This window comes from Cavia porcellus, unplaced genomic scaffold (assembly GCF_034190915.1).
Source record: "Cavia porcellus strain 051 isolate PalLab524CR breed Dunkin Hartley unplaced genomic scaffold, mCavPor4.1 scaffold_10, whole genome shotgun sequence".
Lineage (NCBI taxonomy): Eukaryota > Metazoa > Chordata > Mammalia > Rodentia > Caviidae > Cavia > Cavia porcellus.
The window spans coordinates 13,897,171-13,917,568 of NW_026947493.1; the positions used below are offsets into that span (position 1 = coordinate 13,897,171).

General features: G+C 34.5%; 1 protein-coding gene and 1 pseudogene across 1 annotated transcript in view; both read right to left on the bottom strand.

The window, feature by feature from the left end:
* The window catches only part of Znf385d (zinc finger protein 385D), a 980,325-nt gene that overhangs the window by 477,112 nt on the left and 482,815 nt on the right, over window positions 1-20,398 (bottom strand). The window lies entirely within an intron of this gene.
* On the bottom strand, window positions 1,196-2,042 carry LOC111754623 (U2 small nuclear ribonucleoprotein B''-like; annotated as a pseudogene).

A 20,398-nucleotide genomic window follows, 5' to 3' on the forward strand; every position in this document is an offset into this window, starting at 1 on the left:
TAAGAAAATCATGCAATACGATTGAGGATCTGATTTGTTTCACCTAACATCTTAATGGTGTTAAGATGCAAATATTGTCCTAAAAATATCTCATTTATCTTCCTTTATGGCAGAGTAGTATTTCATTGTATGCAAATACATTTTTTACATGCATTCATCAGTTGATGGACATTTAGGCTGCTTCTACCAATTTGCTGTCATGAATTGTGCTACTATAAACATGGGTAAGCATGCATCCCAAGAACAGATTATCTACTTACAGTGCATGTGACTTATATGTATTGTGCTTTGCATCTTTACAGTGGACACATTATATAATGGTGTTTATTGTATATATCTCCTCCTAATTCCAGATTCAATATGTTGATAGCTTGTAAGTGAGCATGACCAGAATATGCACTGAAACAACAAACAATATAAGTCAAGATGAGGCATATTTGATTATTGCTACATCACAGGCGATGAAAATATGATCCCAGGGCCAAAATTAGCCTGTATATGTTTTTATAATTAAATTTTTATTAGAATTTTATTTTCATATTGTCTACAATTACTATTTTACTATCATAACCAAACTGAGTAGATATTATTTGGATACTGTTTGTTCCACAAAGCCTAAAATATTTACTATCTGGGGGCATTTATACAAATACTTCAACTACTTCTTTTCAAGATTAGAAATAGTGTTAATTTAGCATTTGAAGGGTGTTATAGATCTGTCTCTCTTACACTGAGAATAGCAAAAATAAACTAAAGAAATTTTCTACCATTGATCTGAAACTATTATTCAATTAGGTAAAGAGATTAAGTGAAGTTTTGAAACACATTTTTATCTTTTGGTCTTACCGTATTTCTAATATAAACTAAATCATCAACTAACTCACATGTTGAACTATACTTGTTCACTATGATGTGACTTTTTTGCTTAATCAAACAGTAATCACAAATAATCAGATTTTATTACACAACTATTAGCCTTGCATGTGAAAAAGGATAGTGGATTCCACAAGATCACAAAGAAGATTTTATGAGTCAATGCTTTTTGGAAAAAGAGTTAGCAGATGGAGATATATCTTCACTTATCAAATACAGTAAAATTGTAATCATAGTTACCTATGGATACTATGATTTGTTAAAAACCAAGAAAGCAAAAAAGTATTGCATGAACATTGTTAGAATCTATAATGATGAGTTTTACATATTTAAAGATTTTTTTCAGAATACAAATACAAGTTCATTATACAAGTTGCATTTTTTCACAATACATATACAAGTTCATAAAATCAAGGCTTTTATGTTACAAAGTTCACTGAAACTAAAGGAAGACTAGTTTTTTTTTTTTTTCTTCAATATTTCACTTTTACTTCTCCCCAACCTCCAACCACTAAAATGCCCTGACAAAATGTGATAAAAACAAGCACCATGAGAAACTTCAGGACCTTTAAAGATGACTATAACAGTGTTAATATTTGGCATAAATGGGTTGGTGTGATCTTACATCCAAGGCAACCCTTGAAACCCTGGCTTGCCTATCATTTTCAAATTCCACAAAAGCAGGGTCAGGTCCTCCAGATACCAGATATACTTCTTTAAAACCAGGGAACCAATTAAACAGCACAGATCACATCATAGCATTAATCTCTTCTGATAAATTATTAAGGAATAAAATATAGTTTGGCAGGCAATCAGGGATCTGAGAATTTGGTGCCACATTTCCTTGGGTGCTAGCTGTTGGGAGTTCCCCGAATAGACATTTGTCTGTACTTGCTTCAGTCTGTTCTGCACTTGAGAGGATTTTGTTTTGGTTTTTCGTTGTCAAGAAAAGTGCCATCAGCTTTAGATTTTATATCAGAATCTATTTTTACACACTGGATTCACATCGGATCAAATGGAAATCCACTTGACTGTCTCAATGCATTGTGTACGAGTTCCGTTCTTTAAATATAACAAAGTCCTAACCCCACATCTTCAAGATCTTCAAAGCCATAGTATCTACCACCATACAAAAGCTGAGAAAATAGGGCATTTAGAGATTGCTTCATGTTGTTTTAATTTTATCATTTATAATGTTGATAAATGGTATGATTTGGTCTGATAGCCATGTTTGGGTAACAGAAACTGTATGTAGCCCCAAAATACCTGAAATTGCTTCTTCAAATACCCTTGGTATCTGGTCTGCCCCAGTTTCTTTTAGCAGTGGAAAGTCAGGCCTGGGAGGATACCATGGTGAGGAGCAGGGTACTCCAATCCACCAAGGCTTACATTGCCTCTGGCAACAATCCCAAGCCATAAACAATTAGTGTTTTAAACTGAGTGCTATGCAACTTATGTCAATAAAATATATATTCAACTTTTTGGCTCAGCAGAAAGAGATGGAAAGAGAGAGGGAAAGAAAGAGAGAGAGAGACAGAGAGAGAGAGAGAGAGAGAGAGAGAGAGAGAGAGAGAGACAGAGAGACAGAGAGAGAGAGAGATTTAAAGGAATTTAAATATATGATAGTGAGGCTTACTAAGTACAAAGTCTGTAGGGTAGACCAGAAGACAAGATATCCATGAAGAGTTGAAGTTACAGTGAAAAAGAATTTCTCAGGGCTGGGGATTTAGCTCAGCGGCATAAGTGCCTGCCTTGCAAGCAGGCAGTTGTGAGTTCGACGCCCGGTACCGATAAAAAGCAAAAAGACAAAAAAAAAAAAAAAAAAAAAAAAAAAAAAAAAATTTCTCATACCTCAGAGGGTCAGTTTGGTCCTATTAAAGTCTTCAATTAATAGACTGAGTTCCAAAATCATCTACTGCTTATTCAAAAATCTACTGATGCAAACATTAATTTCTTTTTAAAAATGTATTCCAGAAGAAATAAAACAATATTTGACCAAATATCTGTGTGCAATGGGCCAGTCAAGTTGACACATGACATAAGTCATCATACACAATTTTTTTCTCAGAATACCAGTGAAACATCAGCTACACATGCTAAACCTGGCCCAGGCCCAACTCTATTTTGGAGGCTCTGCCTGTTTCATTTATTCAGCTCACACAATGTAATTAGAGCTTAACAATGAAAGAAGCTCTTTTCTCCTCTGAGTCTCACAATATGCTTGGAATAGTGTGTTCAGTTTGCTATTTGACTCAGTAAATGAATCCAGGTGTGATACATGATTCATAGCTGAACACAACCTTCTGAACTGAACTCTGTCTGCACGCTACACCCTCTCACCACTCTCTCTGAACATCAGTATTTTCTCTGAGTATCATTCCTCATGGATGTCCTGTGACTACCTATGACTTTTATCTTTTCTGCAGAAATAACATTTCAACTGGGTGTGGGATGAATGGCTCAGAGAAACCATGGCAATTTTTATAACTGAGTCATGTACAGCCTGTGTCAAGTCTGAGGATATTTTCCTATCCATAGAGACTTGAAATGCATCAATAAAAGAAATGGAGCCATAGCCAGCAGATACATATGGTTATAGATTTCCCTCTGGTGAACATTTAGCAAAAAATCACAAAAAGCTGATGAAATCTGAGTTAAAATGCACAATTAGCATTGCTCCTGCATAATAACTCTAACAATGAGTTATGTAATGTTCAAAGTTCTTCCTAATGACAGTGACTTAATCTTCATCTATCACTATGACTGGACGTGCACTGTCCCTGGGGATCTTCCTGTCATGCGTGGGTCAACTGGATGCAAGTTTGTTATCTCATTAGACTTTTTCCAAGAAAGATGGTAAATGTGCCTTTACTTCCTTACCTTTTCAAAAATATCCATCTGCATGGCATGGTGGCACATGCCTGTAATCCCAGCACTAGAGAGGCTGAGGCAAGAGGATCACTGTGAGTCTATACTAGCCTGGGCTCCTAAGTGAGCTCAAAGCCAACCTGAACTGCATAGTGAGACCATGCCTCAAAAGACAAAAAGAAAGAGAGAGAGAGAGAGAGAGAAAGAGAGAGAGAGAGAGAGAGGAAGGAAGGAAGGAAGGAAGGAAGGAAGGAAGGAAGGAAGGAAAGAAAGAAGGAAGGAAGGAAGAAAAGAAAGAAAGAAAGAAAGAAAGAAAGAAAGAAAGAAAGAAAGAAAGAAAGAAAGAAAAGGAAGGAGAGAGAGACAGAGAGAGAGAGAGAGAGAGAGAGAGAGAGAGAGAGAGAGAGAGAGAGAGAGAGAGAGAAATAAGTATTCATCTGGAAGCAGCACTTAGTGATCCTTATGGAATTTTCAGCCTTGTCCCTATTGGGGACAAGACTGTCCCCACTGGTAGAAATAAAAGATCCCTCTTTTCTGGTACTCACATAAAATTTTTACCTGTCAGAAACTTTTAAGTATAGGACTTTAACTTGGGTTTCTTCAGTTTGTGTAGTAATTTATTTCAGGCACTGAAATGTCATGAAAGATGATTGATTATTGTAGGTCTATTATTAAATACAATGGTTTGTAAGTATGACCCTTAGTTATCTAATACCAAAAACTGACTTCAGAAATCATTCAAAGAAATTTAACTGTGCTACTCACAGCATCACTTAGGAAAATGAATGGATGGAAGGGACAGGGGATGTTTGTGGGTGGACAATGTAGAAAGAAAAAACAACAAGAAAAATCTGATATTTTCTAAGCCCAGCAAGTTGACAAATGCCATAAAATTAAAGAAAAGTATTCTTTTTAGTTCTTAAAACATTTTTCTATTAATTATAAATCAAATGCCTAGTATTGGGGGAAGCCAAAATGAGCATCATATTTAATATTTGCTCTCCAGAGAATTTTTAGGCAGCCAAAATGAGATCAAAGCACAAATAAAATAGGTAACAATACAAGAAATAGAAATTCAGCAAAGAAAATGAAAACTATGCATTTAAATTCAGCTAATAAAGTGACTGAGTCTGATCTCTGAAAAGCCCCACGTAATATATAGAAAAGATATTCTTAAAATCCTTACCTTTTTCATATATGATCCATGAAGAATAGAAGAAATTGAAGAGAGAAAAGTGTGCTCTTCAAAAGTTGGAAAATGAGATAAAATAATACTTTTTAAAATTATGAAACAAGGTTTTTAAATGGGTAAAACATTTCAACTAAAAGGTTATTAATATATTATAAAGTAATTCAAACATTTACTTAAGAAAATCACACTATTGTAAATGAAATTATTTTCAAAGCAAAATGATTGAATGTGAGGAATTTACTTCACTTTTTGTTCTTTCTTTTATTCAAACTTAGTAAATGAAGAAAATTTCCTAAATGTTTTCAGTTCCATTTAATTCTTTCTCAAGTGTCTAGATAGTAAAACTCTGTTTCAAGTATAATAATTTAAATTGTAGAGCTTTAAAAGTTTCGATAGTTAAATAATTATGTGGAGTTTAGGAAAGTGAACTAGTGTGACTCCTTAGATTTGTGACTGAGCAGAATAAAAACTTTTATACTGAGTTAAACTGCAAAGATAGAAAGTAAAGTATGGGGTTAACGAAGGGACCCATCATTCACTACCATTTACTAAAGGTTGAAAGAAGAGCAGCTTTTTAAAGGAATTATATAGAGAAAGGCAGAAAATGGTGTCTGAGAATGTAGGAAAGGTGTCAGACAGGAAGAGGAGGTTCATAGTGGTTCACAGATTTTCACAAAAGCCAGGCACTGCCCAAAATGGAGACTTGGATATCACATAGAACGATCAAGAATAACGTTTTCCAGACCGTTTTCATTGCTGCTGTGGAAATAGTGGGTAGTTACAAATTGAGCAGTAAGTCTACGAAAAAGGACACAAGAAGTCCACTGACTTCTTCAGGAAAAAGAAACAAGGAACATGGGAACTAAAGTAGAGAATGTATATAACTGAATAACAGGGTGTTAAAACGAGGCCCATTTCCTCATTTTACTTGAGATCTCAAGTTAACAACCAAATGTGACCCCACAGTAAAATGTCCTTTCCCCTACATTTTGGTTTGTGGAGGCCCAAATCTGTATTCCTGTCTGTCCAGAACTTGTTCAAAAAGCAACACTTGTAGGATGACCCAGAAACACTGCTTTGCCTCTCCTCATAGCAATCAAAGAAACTAGAAGTCTACAGTTGCTTAAGCAACTTCAGGTAGTTTCTTTTAGGGAGAGAGTGGAAACTGTCCCTATGCCATGGAGTGGGAGGCACAGTAAGGCACTGGATAAGAGTAGTTTAGGGACGCACGGGCCAGCATCCCACATTGGAGGTGGCCTGTAGAGAGAAGCATGGAACTGAGGCTGCTTGCGACAGAGGAGAACGTCATAACTGCAGCCCCTCTGACCACATTCTGAGGATAAGTGTCTGTTTCCAAGAGCTCTGAACAGACAGTCTGGCACAGATACTGCATGGTTGGCAACATCATCAGGAGGCCTGAGCAAAGGAGAGCTGCTCACTCCATGGCAGACAAAAAAGAGTGAAAAGAGAAGAAGCAGACAGAAAGATAAACCTTTCCGAGTTAGGTCTCCAGTCACCCACCTCCCCATAGCACCGCTATGAGCATATGAGACTCTTCAGAGAGATCCCAAATCAAAACCATAACATCTGGGAAGAAGTAGGGCTGAAAGAACTTTGGAAGGCTCTAGTGCTATAGAAACAATTATAGGGCACAAGAGAAAGGGTGATTGCCGAACTATGGCTTCATCAGAGAGATAGCAAGGTGGGTCCAATCAAATATTCTCGAGGAGCAATAGGAGAGCTGCACAATAATAAAGAGGAGTCGGACAGAAGTAATGACCTTGGTATGACAGAACCTAAAGGCCAAAACTCACATTTTTGAACTCAAAAAAAGACCCTTAAAGATCCAATTAAAAAACAGGCAATTGAAATGAACAGACACTTCCCAGAGTACAAAAATGATCAACATCTCTGGCCATCAGAAAAATGCAACAAACTAAGATTCTACCTTATTCAAGAAAGAATGGCTATCCGTCAAACAAGCAAATCACAACCTCTGGCAAGGCAGTGAAGAGGAATGGGCATGGAGTCATAGAAGGCACCCATCTACATTGCTGGTAGGAAAGAAAACTGTTATAAACACGGAAATCAGTACGGGGAGTCCTCAAAAAACCTCAAATAGAAATTTCATTTGAGCCAACTATTCCCCTTCTGTGTATCTTTCTGCAAGAATTAAAGACGTTATGCCACAGTGGTACAGGCACACCCATGTTCACACCAGCAGGATTGTCACTAGCTAAACAGAAGGGCAAGACAAAGACAATGTGGTATTTACATATAGCAATGCACTAGTCTGCCAGACCGAAGGATAAATCTGAGTCATTCGTAGGCAAATGCATGCACATTGAGACCACAAGTTTAAGTGAAATAAATCAGACACACAAAGTTAAATATAGGATAACTTCTACTATATGAAAAATCTCATTGTATAGTTAGAAACAAAATAAATAAAAATAAACAATAGCAAACAGGGAGATCTTTTACAAATGGGAAGAGAATCTACAGACGGAGGGAGGAGAAGGAGGAAGAAGGGGAAGACAAGGGGAAAAATAGAATTAGTCTTTTAAATTATATATGTACCTACTCTCTAAGATGAATGTAAACACTATGTGCTGCAAATATGTACTAATAAAAATATAAAATGAAAAAGAATTAATGTTATGAGTGCGGAGAAGCTGAAAATATGTATCCAGCTGATATTTAACTCAGTGGCTGAATCAACTGGAAATCAGGACCAGTGGTCTTGAAATTTCCTTTCTGAGATACTAATTTGTTAGATGATATGCTATCATCACCACTAAATGTTATATTTCTCTAAAATGCTGGAGACAGAGTAAGTTTTTAAAACTTTTTAAATTTTAATGTACTCCCCAAATTCAGTAATTCATAAAAATTACCTGTCATTGATGTGATTTAGTGAAGTTCCACTAAGTTGCTTAAACAGCCTTTCAAAGTAGATATCCAAGCTGATCGCAAGGTACTGTCAAAGAGCATTATTGCCAGCAAGAGCGATATTGGTCTACCTGTGTACATGCAGAATATTCTTTTTAACTGTAGCTCAAATATCTTTTCAAGAGGAACTAAAATATCATTTCAGAAACTAATATCTAATACTTGTTGCATGGGGAAGGAGGCATTATGAACAAAAATATTGAAAGGGATAAAAACCAAAACACCTCAAAATAAAGCTTTCTTTTAAAGACTGAGAACAAAGAATTCAAAATTTTTATAATTTAGGTGACAAATGCTTGCCTCAATTTTAGCTTTGAAAACTAAGAATTTGCTGCTTCGGCAGGGAAAAAAAAAAAAAAAAAAAAAAAAAACAAAAAAAAAAACGAAAAAATATAGTGAATAGCTATTTCAGGTTTACCGAAACAAATTCCTCAAAAAATTCTCTGAGGGTGAAACAATTCAGAAGAATCATTTGCAAAATGTGCTTTTATTCATAACTCAGTTTTGCAACTGAAAATAGATTTGTTTATGCTTAGCTCTCATTATATTTAAAACTGTTACTATCTTTACTGGTTTGATTTTGTAAAATTCGTGTTAACGTAAGCATTACTGCTTTCAAAATAGACTTAAAAGATAAGCCAAGATTAAGATTTACTGGTTTCCTAGCAAATCCAGCTCTATTTATATTCAAATGAACTAAAAAAGGTTTCAATGGACTTTAAACTTTGACTTAATTTAAGTAACAGTGGTGCCTCTCATCCATTTTCCCACTTCTTTGACTTAACTGGCCCATAAGCTTCCAAAATTAAATTCTAAAAGCTATTTATTACACCACAAGAGAAACCCCAAAGTAAAATAAAGCTTAGTGTTTTTCTAACCAATTAGTGGATGAAGTAATCAATTCATTGCCTTGCATTTTACACAGTGAAATAGAATGCAAACCATCATTATAAACCATATTATAAACATAAATAATAGTTTTTAAAGTTTTATTACAGGCATATATCCTTATTTGATATCAATGTATTTTTAAATAGATTCAAATCAGAAAAATTTGACAACATTGGAACAATGGATGATAGAATTTACAACCAAACAGACAAAACCTCTTTATGTAACACTGAGGTGCGATTTCTCAGAGCCTAGCATCTCTCACCTAGAATGGTGGTAAGAATTCCAGATAGTAAAGGAGAAGAATAGCAATATATTAAAACATTTCAACAAATACAGAGACAGCATTTGATACAATTTAATATCTTTTTATGATAACACAACTGAACAAATTAGATATACAGTGCATTAAATATAAAAGGTTTCTCTTACATGAAAAGTTAAAAGGCAAATAGTTTGGAGAGCAAAATAAAAGCTATATGACAGGAAGCAGGGAGGTAGATGTGGAGGTGTAGAGGGGACCTAGGAATGGTGGAAACAGACTAGTGGGAGGGAGGCAGTAAAGAGAATGACTGTGCTGTGCATGAGAACAAATTTTCCCTGATAAAAGAATTAGGCATCACAAACATATACTAACAAAATAGAATAAATGTACCTCAACTTAGTAAAGATCATACATAATAAACCAACAACTAGGATACAAAATGGGAAAAGCAGAAGGTTTTATAAGATCTGGAAAATGATAAAGATGCTTACTTTGTCATTTTTATTCAACATAGCGCTGGAAGTTCTAGCCATAGTAACTAGGCTTGAGAAAGGTATAAAGAGCATCCCTACTAGCAGGGAAGAAACAAAACTGTCCTTGTTTATGATTGACAGGACTTGATGCACAGAAAATCCTCAAGACTCCATACTCAGATTACCAGATAGTCATGCAAAATTGATCTACTTCTATGTGAACTGTTTTGTTCCAAGACCTAATAGAATTAGCAGCACAATCATCTTTAGTAAAGACTCCATTAAAAAAAGAAAACTGGAATTCATTTTTAAAAATTCAGCAAACTCCAGGCAACAAAATGCATATTAAAAATCAGTAGCATTATTATACTGACTGCAAATTATCTGAAGTAGAAATCAAGAACTCAGTCCCACTTCCAGCAGCTTCGAAAATAAAAACAAAATACCTGGGTATGGAGACACAGCTGTGATTCCAGCACTAGTAGGCTTACGTGGAAAGATCCTCACAAGTGTGAGGTCGTCCTGAGCTCCAAAGTTAGTTTGACCTAGCTTGGACAACACAGCCAGAGTCCATCAATAATAAATAAATAAATAAACAAATAAATAAATAGAATAGAATAGATTAAACACAAGAAGTAAAAGATTTCTACAATAAAAACTAGAAAACACAGGTGAAAGAAAATGAAGTTGAAACAGGCAGGTATCTCATGTTTTGAACAGAAGGAAGTAGTATTTTTTAAATATCCAAACTGCTGAAACTGACAGAGTCAAACCCATAACTTCTTTCAAAATGCCAATGACTTCCTGCATAGGACTAGGAAGAAAAAGAAAAAAAAAAAAAAAAAAAAAAAAAAAAGACTGAAATTCACATGGAACCATAAAAGCAACCCATCTAATCAAAGCAATAGAGCCAGTGACATTACCCTGACAAAAAATATACCATAGAAAAATATTTTGTTATTAATACAGAATGGCATTGGCATAAAAAAGACTGAAGAATGGAATAAAAGATGGAGCCTAGAACAGCCAACTGATCTTCAACAAAATTGCAAAAAACACGTATTGGAGAAAAAATTGTTTTTTCAATGAAGTGCAGAGATAAATTTCAATAAATTTTATGGAATACTCATGAAAGGATTTTGTCCTGGATGGGAAGCCGCAGCAGTAGGAGGCTAGGAGACGGAACCTAGGGGCTCTATCTTGAGGTCACCTTTTACTCCCCTAGGTAATTTACCTGTGGTGTGAAATAAATTCCAGTGGGCTACCTGTGCATCAGTAATGCCCCTTAGGCACCACTCCAAACCTAAGCTACATGTATGCCCACACACCACATGTTGGGCAGAGAGAATGCCAGACCCCGGAGGTCATGGAGTCTCTCTCCTCATTCTTAAAATAAAGTCCACTTTTATTTCATATTTCTTATCTTTTTAGTTGTGCAGAAAATTCTATCAATTCACATGCAAAAGAATAAAACTAGACTTTCTCAACAGAAACAAAAATTAACTAAGATAATTAGGATAAATATAAGATCAGAAACTCTGAATATATAACTCAAAATATAAAAGAATTTCTGGAAACTAGACTGATGCAAGGATGTTTTGGACAGAAGCCTCAAAACAGAAAAAACAAAAGAAAAACAGACAAATAAGATTAAATAAAACTAAAAAGCTTCTACAGAGGAAGCGAAGCAGTCAATAGACTGAAGGGAAACATATTTGAGGATGAAATGATTAACAACTACTTATTTAATCAAAGTTTAACACTCTGGATATCTAAGGAATCCAAACAACTCAATCCCAATAATAATGATGATAACAGAAACTTGATTTGAAAATGGGCAAAGTATTCTGGTGTCTCTTTAGACCACACAAACTTGAAATAGATTTATACATCCATACAGACATTTCTTAAAATAATACATTCCATTAGCCAAGGAGTATGAGAAATGTTCAGTTTCACTAATCAACACAGAAATGCAAATCAAAAGCATGAAAAGGTAGTACTTCAGGCCAGTAAGTACAATGATCAAAAAAGACAAAAGGTAACAACTGCTGACCAGAACTTAGAGAAAAGAAAACTTCCACACACAGTAGGTGGAAATGTAAATTAGCGAAGTCATTATGGAAAACTGTCTGAAGGGCCCTCAAAAATACAAAAACAGAACTAGCATCTTATTCAGCAATCCCACTGCTGGGTGTAAGTCTACAGAAGGAAACCAGGATGTCTAAAACATATCTGTAGTTTACAGCTTACACAGCACTGTACCGAAGAACCAAGAAACAGAGACAGCGTAAGTTTCCACAAATGGATAAATGGCTTAAAAAAACATTTTATGTATAAATAATGAAGTATCACTCTACCATAAAAGAATGAAATCCTGTCATCTGTAGCAACATGGATGGAAGTAAAGGACATATCATGTGAAACAAGCGAGGCCTAGGTGAGTTCCATGTGATCCCACTCACACATGGGATCAAGGTTGAGAGCAGAAGGTTACCAGAGTCTGAGGAGAAGAGGAATAAGACAGGACAGGCCGATTAATGGATGTGAAGTTATAGCTAGATAAGTAGTCCTGGTGTTCTATTACACGGTACAATGACTGCAGATTGTAGTACTGTATATTAAATAAAACTTGAAAGGGGGATTTTGAATATTTTCTCCATAAAGGAATAGAAAATATTTGAGTAGATATGTTCGCTGTGACTTAACACTACACAATGTACAAATGGGTGGAAATATCCCACAACTGTGTGCACTCACTATCAGTTAAAAATAATTATAAAAGTTTAACAGCAAACAGGAATTATGAAACAGAAGAAATCGTATTGTTTTTACACCAGAAGCACCTCCTCTGAAATATAAATTGCATATTTCTTTAAAGAAAGGAGATTAAGGACAAAGTTTTAAACACTGACAAAATAATAACACAAAAATTGTCTCATGTATTGTTGCAGGGCTGCTGACACTTAATCAGTGTTCATAACGTCAACCTGTTTTACTTTGCTGAACTAGCACATGGGAGATGTAAAGATGAGTCATGATTTCCATGAATGATATTTTAAAAGGCTAACTCATAAGTAACGGGCACTTATGCAAAATATAAAATTCTTCAAACATCTTACTGTGTCCTCAAATAAAAAAAAAATCAAGTGATTTTCAACTGATCATTCAAATTGGTGATCTTCAGAAGTCCATCTGAAATTTTAGCTGTGCCAAGAGTACCAGTGGTATTCACAAGACTGAAATTTGCTTCATACAGAATTTTGAAATTGCGAGCCATTAACACTGAGAATTACCTCCTTGTCATATCTAGCTGTCTTCGAGAATTCATTTTATCAAAATCATCATGGTAAATTCTAGTACCTGAGCAAGCCAATTAACTGGGCTGACTGTTATAAAATCACTTGAGATTAAATTTAGTTTTTATTTCAATCATCCCAAAGGAAAGTTTTTTTTTTTTTATTACACAGGATAAATAGCTTAATATATTAAGCTTAATCTGCTCAGATAATTTACAAAAGCAATTTTAATACCTTCAAAATTTTTACCTAGACTTAGCAAATCCAAGAAGATCCAACAACAGAATGTTTGTATGTAAGTTTATAAGCAGTTAAATGCATGTTTCACATTTTAAGTCTCACATTTTCAAACTTGCATAATGTGTATTAAATTATATTTTTAAACTGTCATAGAAAATTCTCGATTTTCCTCTAAACAATATAGCAATGCGTTATAAGCTGAAAGTTTAAAAACACTCAGGCCACAAATTCAGTAACAAACTTTTTGAAAAGCACACTAATATTATCTTAAAACCTATTATATTAAAAAAACCTATTATATTATAACTGGTCTATTCATTTAATACAGTCTCTTAGAATTTATAATTTAATAAGTTTAAAATGTTGTAAAAAACAGTTTAACTACAGTTTGAAGCCAACACATCCCTGATTTTGGGGGTTTCTTACTTCTCATTTGAGCTACCTTTTACCTTCTGTAGTGTAACTTGTCTTTTTGATAAAAATAGAGTCTAAGAATTTTAACTTACCTATTGTTAGCTGATAGGGTAGTTTAGTTATTACTATGGAATGGAAAAAAAAACTCTCCTTTATTTTATATGTAAACATCTGCTTTAAAATTATAATTAATGTAATTGGTAAGAGGGTATTAATTCTCTAAATTCATGGTATATGGGCTCCCTCCGGTGGCTAATTTAGTGTCCATAAACCTATTATGGCCACAAAATACCAAGTTTAGGGAAGTAATGATCAACGGTGGTTTCAAAATCTGAGTTTAAATATTATGAGAAGTAGTACGTACTAAGAAATCATGTAACTATCAATTATTCATCTATTTATTCATTTAACAAGAAATAAAGAACTTCACAGATATACCAGACCTCACGCCAAGCTTCACAGTTGGAAGCTGATGGTAATCTCTCTCCGGGCACATGTGTTGAGGAGGGAACATGTTTATGAACAGCAAGAAGAACCATAGATAAAAGCATAACAATGACAGGTACAAAGTTGGGCAGATGCTACAGAGTAAACAGCAGGTAGACCAAGGAATCTTCTTGGTCATTGAAGATTCTGTGGAAATCTCTGTAACTATCAAGGTTTAGAAGAAAGGACATTCTAACCAAAAAGAGTAGCATGTTCAGGTTGGTATACTTACAGAATCTTAAACATTTCCATGAGACTGACAGTCAACCTCATAACTAGTATGAATTAAGGAAATTAAGAAGATGGGAATCAGAACAAGGACACAAGATTCCTGCAAGTAGCTGAACAACACCTTTTGGGGGCAGATAAGCAACTCTAAACTGCTCTAAACACTTGATAAAGTTCTGTCTGAGAAATAGGAAAATAGTATGCAGGACAGATTGTAGCAGAGAATGAAACCAGACTCAGGTGACTCAGCTCAGTAAATTTTATAAAAGAACTAAATGATAAAAAGGAGATAAATTATACAACTTACAAAATGAAAATACAGAGTTAAATGCTGTTAACATCAATTGTATGGCAGGGTAAATGAAATGAGAACACCATTTCTCCCAGAACTCTGGTTTACATTAAATTCAAAATACTGTCTCATTTTAGCGATGAGAGTGATATCCTAAAGGACCCAAAACTAATTTTTTTAACTTCTCCTAATTCTAATATACATTTATGATTTGAATTTTGGAATCAGATATATTAATGAAAGATAGGGTTTTGAATGGAATTATGTGAGAGAAATGATGCAGGCCTTAGAGTACTCCCCGCCCATCACCACCTATCCTGATATATTTTGTGAACAAGGCAGGGTGTCTCTAACACCAGCAGTCACAGAAGCATCTTCCTACCCAAGAGTTGTGTGACTGAGGTAAGCGCTGTGTGATTTTAAAGCCACAGTTTCTGATGCAGCAATGCATGACTGTGATAGAAGTAGCAATTACTTCCTGAAAGTAGCAGAGTTTGGAGATGTTAGTGATATAACATGGAAAAATGTGCTTGATACTCAACCTACAGTCTGTTTCTTTACTTCTTCCATGTGTTCTTAATATACTTTTCACACTTAAACTAGACAGAGGTTAAGTCTGCTGTTACCGTTGAGAATGCTGGGAAATATAAATCTATTAGTAAAAGGCACTGAGGCAGCAAAACCTTCAGGAAAAGGACACTGGGGTTGCTTTCTGGTGGTTGGTGTTTTCAGCAATGAGAAACCAGTTGTCATCAGAAGATGGAACACTGGTGCCCCGTGAAAAGCCATTATGAAATAGCTACTAAAGTTACCACTGAATGACATGACAGGAGGAGTCCTGTGAGGGTAATACTCTGGTTGGTCACGTAAAAGCTGCAAGAAACTTGTCATTTTGTGATATACTGCTTTAGAGAGTTCTTACAAACTAAGAGGAATGGTCAGACCAACAGTTCTTTTGAATCTACCACATGGCTACTTTGGACTTTTGTAATACTGAAAAACAGACAAAGGAAGGAGGTTAATACATTGTATGAGTGCATGAATTTGATTACTCAGAAAATAGAGAGTACTTAAGAAGTCTTAGGAAAATATATATATCAAACTCAGGAAATTCAGTGTAACTATTTTGAGTATCTATAATCTCATAACTAGCCACAGAATCAAAACAATATTTGTTCCTCCTACTGTAATAGACATTTCTATAAGTAACTAGTTAATTTTTCTTTTACTGTTACTTCTTATTATTTTATATAGTGTCCTGCTTGTTGTTAGTTTTCTAATTTATTTCCTAAGTCAGACCATTAAGATGGGATAGTGACTGGGCAAGAGGACAAAGAAATCTTAACAGAGATTACCAGTTTGGAATAATATGTGCACAATTTCAACTTCATCTAAATGCATTCATGGTATTACTCTGACAATTTAATGAAGGCCAACTACTGACTCTTATCTTGATGTGTGTAAGAAAGAATCTAGTTAAAGCTTAAGCAATATACAGTATGAATTTATTATTGCTATCTTTTGCTAGTTTTCAACAAGCTACGTCATTTGGTTTTTCTTTATATTAACTCAAATTATTACTCATTTTTGTGCACATAGTTTCTTTTTATAATACAAAATGACTAAATCAAGTGCACTGAGATTGCATTTGTGTTTATTTAAATGTTACACTACAAATATATAAATCAAAACTTTTCATTCCTCTGGCATTTAAATACTACTTTTAAGGTCAATGATTTTGAAGCGTAAAAGGAACAGTGCACAATAAAGGGATAAATTACATTTCACTGATGTTCAATACTGCAAAAATATGTCATTATCACTGAGTAGGAAAGACACCTGAGTACATATTCATTAACAAAATCCCACAGAGATTTAGCATATAGCACTCAACTGCAGTAAAACACTCATTGTACTGGAATTTTCCTAGTATGACTATCTAAACATAATTTCTACAGTTTCATTTTCAGGCTATTAGAAGATAAACTTCCTCTATAAATGTATAAGAAAATGTAGTTCATAATAAACTATTCTCAGATATTTTTCTCTGTATAGTTCAGTATTGTTTCATATTACTCGTAATCTGCTAAGAACTAAGTTCAAAGGACGAAGACCAATATCTACAACTTTTCATTTAATAGAACTTGGAAAAGTAATAAATCCAATCATAATGAATATGTCCATTAGAATGTGTTAATTAAAGAAATATAACCCAGCCGGGCATGATGGCTCACACCTGTAATCCCAGCACTTGGGAGGCTGAGGTGGGAGGATTGTTGCAAGTTCAAAACCAGCCTGGGCTACAAAGTGAGCTCAAGGTCAGACCCAATTACATAGTGAGACCTAGTCTCAAAAAAGACAAAAAAAAAAAAAAAAAAAAAAAAGTAATATAACCCAACTAAAGATTGCCAAAATAAGAGATTATTTTCTTAAATAACAAGAAACTTTTCTCACTGATGAAGATAAATGCAAAAATCCTCAACAAGTTACTGGCAAACAATACAACAAATGATCAGAAAGGCCAAATACATCATGACCAAATACATTTCATCTCAGGAATGCAAGGATAGTTCAACATATGCATATCAACAAATGTAATACACCACACAAACAGAAACATCACATAATCATCTAAATGAAAGCAGAAAAAGCCTTTGACAAAATCCGACATTCACTCAGGGTAAAAACCATCAATAAAACAGGTACAGAAGGATCTTATCTCAAGGTCACAAAGCTATTCATGACAAATGTATTGCCAACATCATGTTACATGGGAAAAAAAAGGAAACTTTCTCTCTAAAATCAGGAACAAGACAAGGATGTACACTATCAATGTTCCTGTTCAACATATTCTTCAAAATATTAGCCAAAATAATATGGCAAGAGAAAAAGAAATAAAAGGGATATGTATAGGGAAGGAAAAAGTTAAATTATTATTTGCAAATGACATGATCCTCTACATATAAGACACAAAACAAGACTCCTGGACTCCTAGAATCAATAGTCTAGTTGAGCAATGTAGCAGAATACACAAAAATCAATATCATTCCTGTCTACTAATAATAAGCTCACTATCAAGTCAACATAACAATACCATTTACAACAGTATCAAGAGAACTTAAATGATTAGGAACAATTTAAACAAGGAACTGAAATACTTCTACAATGAAAACTACAATACTCTAAAAAAAGGAGATCGAAGAGGTCATCAAAAAATGGAAAATATCCCTTTCTTGGAAAAGCAGCACCAATAGAGTCAAAATGGCCATACTTCAAAGAACTAATATATAAGTTTAATACAATCCCAATCAAAGCATTCCTCAACAAATCTAGAGGAAAGAATCCTAAAATTTGCATGGAAGCAGAAGAGAACTAAAAGAGCAAAAGCAATCTCAGTAACAAAAGCAAAAGAGGAGGCATCATAGTTGGGGAATCAAGTCATACTACAAAGCTACAAAGATAAAGGTAGCATAGTACTAGCAGAACAACAGGCATGGGAATTAATGAAGCAATCTCAGATGCAGAAACACCCCTGGCATCTTCAGTTATTTGATCTTTGACAAAGAGACCAAAACATACACTGAAAGAAAGATATCCTCGTTATCAAACAGTGCTGGAAAAAACAGAAATCCACATTCAGAAAACTAAGTCTAGACTCATGTATCTCCGAAATACTAAACTAAAATAAAAAGAATCAAAAATCTAAATTTAAAAACAGAAGCACTCAATCTGCTGGAAAAAAAAAATAGGTAAAACTCTTGGAGAAAAAGGCATAGGGAAAAACATTCTGAACAGAATCTTCATGGCATAAGAAATAATACCAATGATCAACAAATAGAAAATCTGCTTCACAGCCACGAAAACAACAAACATAGTCAAGGAACCATCTACTGTGCAGTAAAAGTTTTAGTCAGTTATCCCTTGGACAGAGGACTAACATATAGAATATATAAAGAACTTAAAAAAAAGAAGTAGACCACCCAAAATAAAAGATTAAATAAAAAAGTGTCCATTGTGAAGCTAATAGTCACTTGTCAGGAGAAGAAGTACCCATGACCAATAAGTACATGAAAAAATTGCTCACCATTGCTGGCCAAAAAAAAGTGAAAACAGAAATGACAGATTTCATCTTACCCCAGAAAGAATGATTATCGTGAAGAAATCTAAGCATAACCAATACTGGAGAGCCTTCAGAGGGAAAGGAATATTTCTATGTTGTTGATGGAAATGTAAACAACTATGACCATTATGTAATTCAGTGTGGAGGTTCTTCAAGAAATGAAAACTGGATACATTTGACACACCTAGTGCTCTTCCATGTATCTTCCCAAAACAGTTAAGGACGTGTTACAATAATGTACGCATACCTATGTTTACAGAAGCACAACTCATATAGCTAAGTCTTGGAAACAGCCTATATGCTCATCAACAGATGAATGGATAAACAAATGTGGTATTTATACATAGTGGTGTGCTACCGCACTTTGACTAAGGATGAGTATGACTTATTAATAAGAAAATAGATGCACCTGGAATTGGCACCTTGTAGTCATAATATTAACTGAAATAAATCAGATACACAATTAAACATTGTAAGGTTTCACTTACATGAGAAACTCAAAAATATAAACAGACAATAGGAAGGGACAAGATTTTTTTTTAAATAGGAAGAGAAAAAATGGAGAAAGAGCCAAAGAAAGAGAAGGAAAAGGGATGAAAAAGAATTAGGGGAAAAAATGAGATAGAGTTTTTGCAAATGGGAAATGAACCAAGAGATGGAAAGAGCAGGGAGAGAAGAAGGGGAAGGGGAGGGAAAAATTAAGACGTATTGCATATATGTACCACCTCCCCAGAGCAAATGCAATCATTATGTAGAAGAAACATTTCCTAATAACACCCAAAGTTTAAAAATCAATGTGAAACTTTATTGTGATCATTTTCTAAGCTGAACTATGTAGTAGTTTAATCATGATAGATTTTCTCAAATTTCATAGACTTGCTTTCGATGGTGCAAAGGCAATCACAGCTCCAACTATCATGTTTGCACAGACAACAACCAAACATAATAGAGAAGACACCCCTCAGACACACACACACACACACACACACACACACACACACACACACACACACATACACACACACACACACGCACACACACACACACACACACACACACATCTCCATTTATCAGCTAAGATCCTTCAGAAGACTTGTCCTCAGTGGGAGTACTACTGGAAGGTACTGAACATATACTAGGACTTTTATTCATTCTACAGTGCACAGGACAGCATCACTCAAAGCAATATCTGATCGAACAGCAACTAGGTTGGGCAACTCTGTCCTAAGATTTTGCTTACCTTCCCTTGTCAGATAATCTTTTTTTTTTAATTTTATTTAAGGAGAAAAGAAAAAAAAAAGCAGAGAAAGGGTACAAGTTATGCAGATTTACAGAAAAAAATAAACAGTAGGAAATCACTAGTTAATGGATTACATATTGTCATCTTAGAAATAATTGTTCAAGTCACAAAATTAAAGCTTGTAAAGTGGACATTCCAACAATGATACTGCAAACAGTTCTGTTCCATGATCCAATAAAACTCTGTGATATCATTTTCTATCTTATACACTTAAATATACATGCAGTTATATAGTTTAGAGCACTTTCTTTTCCTCTCTTTTAGAGACAATATGGTAACTACTTTTAGGTCAGGATTATCTGGTGGTGAAACACTATTCAGATAATCTTTTGATACCCACACCATATCAAGGTTCTACCCACAAACAATCAGTAATTCTCTTCATGGGGTAAAAGATCTATTAGATCAATAGTCCTAACATTTATAAAACATCAAGATTGTTTTGGTTTAGTAAGCACACATTGCTAGATGCTCCCTATTTTCAGACATTCTAATTTTGAATATT